The following is a 2,192-nucleotide window of genomic DNA, read 5'->3' as shown; positions in this document are numbered from 1 at the left end:
ACTTATCAAAAAGAAAAGAGAAAGGACCCAAATAAATAAAATCATGAATGAAAGAGGAGAGATCACAACTAACACCAAGGAAATACAAACTATTATAAGAACATACTATGAGCAACTCTACGGCAATAAATTTGACAATCTGGAAGAAATGGATGCATTCCTAGAAACATATAAACTACCACAACTGAACCATGAAGAAATAGAAAGCCTGAACAGACCCATAACCAGTAAGGAGATTGAAACAGTCATTAAAAATCTCCAAACAAACAAAAGCCCAGGGCCAGACGGCTTCCCGGGGGAATTCTACCAAACATTTAAAGAAGAACTAATTCCTATTCTCCTGAAACTGTTCCAAAAAATAGAAATGGAAGGAAAACTTCCAAACTCATTTTATGAGGCCAGCATCACCTTGATCCCAAAACCAGACAAGGATCCCACCAAAAAAGAGAGCTATAGACCGATATCCTTGATGAACACAGATGCGAAAATACTCAACAAAATACTAGCCAATCGGATTCAACAGTACATTAAAAAGATTATTCACCACGACCAAGTGGGATTTATTCCAGGGCTGCAAGGTTGGTTCAACATCCGCAAATCAGTCAATGTGATACAACACATCAATAAAAGTAAGAACAAGAACCATATGATACTCTCAATAGATGCTGAAAAAGCATTTGACAAAGTACAACATCCCTTCCTGATCAAAACTCTTCAAAGTGTAGGGATAGAGGGCACATACCTCAATATCATCAAAGCCATCTATGAAAAACCCACCGCAAATATCATTCTCAATGGAGAAAAACTGAAAGCTTTTCCGCTAAGGTCAGGAACACGGCAGGGATGTCCATTATCACCACTGCTATTCAACATCATACTAGAGGTCCTAGCCTCAGCAATCAGACAACAAAAGGAAATTAAAGGCATCCAAATCGGCAAAGAAGAAGTCAAATTATCACTCTTCGCAGATGATATGATACTATATGTGGAAAACCCAAAAGACTCCACTCCAAAACTGCTAGAACTTATACAGGAATTCAGTAAAGTGTCAGGATATAAAATCAATGCACAGAAATCAGTTGCATTTCTCTACACCAACAGCAAGACAGAAGAAAGAGATATTAAGGAGTCAATCCCATTTACAATTGCATCCAAAACCATAAGATACCTAGGAATAAACCTAACCAAAGAGACACAGAATCTATACTCAGAAAACTATAAAGTACTCATGAAAGAAATTGAGGAAGACACAAAGAAATGGAAAAATGTTCCATGCTCCTGGATTGGAAGAATAAATATTGTGAAAATGTCTATGCTACCTAAAGCAATCTACACATTTAATGCAATTCCTATCAAAGTACCATCCATCTTTTTCAAAGAAATGGAACAAATAATTCTAAAATTTATATGGAACCAGAAAAGACCTCGAATAGCCAAAGGGATATTGAAAAAGAAAGCCAACGTTGGTGGCATCACAATTCCGGACTTCAAGCTCTATTACAAAGCTGTCATCATCAAGACAGCATGGTACTGGCACAAAAACAGACACATAGATCAATGGAACAGAATAGAGAGCCCAGAAATAGACCCTCAACTCTATGGTCAACTAATCTTCGACAAAGCAGGAAAGAATGTCCAATGGAAAAAAGACAGCCTTTTCAATAAATGGTGCTGGGAAAATTGGACAGCCACATGCAGAAAAATGAAATTGGACCATTTCCTTACACCACACACAAAAATAGACTCAAAATGGATGAAGGACCTCAATGTACGAAAGGAATCCATCAAAATCCTTGAGGAGAACACGGGCAGCAACCTCTTCGACCTCTGCCGCAGCAACATCTTCCTAGGAACAACGCAAAAGGCAAGGGAAGCAAGGGAAAAAATGAACTACTGGGATTTCATCAAGATCAAAAGCTTTTGCACAGCAAAGGAAACAGTTAACAAAATCAAAAGACAACTGACAGAATGGGAGAAGATATTTGCAAACGACATATCAGATAAAGGACTAGTGTCCAGAATCTATAAAGAACTTAGCAAACTCAACACCCAAAGAACAAATAATCCAATCAAGAAATGGGCAGAAGACATGAACAGACATTTCTGCAAAGAAGACATCCAGATGGCCAACAGACACATGAAAAAGTGCTCCATATCACTTGGCATCAGGGAAATACAAATCAAAACCACAA

Source organism: Mustela lutreola, chromosome 7 (genome assembly GCF_030435805.1).
Source record: "Mustela lutreola isolate mMusLut2 chromosome 7, mMusLut2.pri, whole genome shotgun sequence".
In the NCBI taxonomy this organism is placed as follows: Eukaryota; Metazoa; Chordata; class Mammalia; order Carnivora; family Mustelidae; genus Mustela; species Mustela lutreola.
This window is presented reverse-complemented; position numbering follows the sequence as displayed.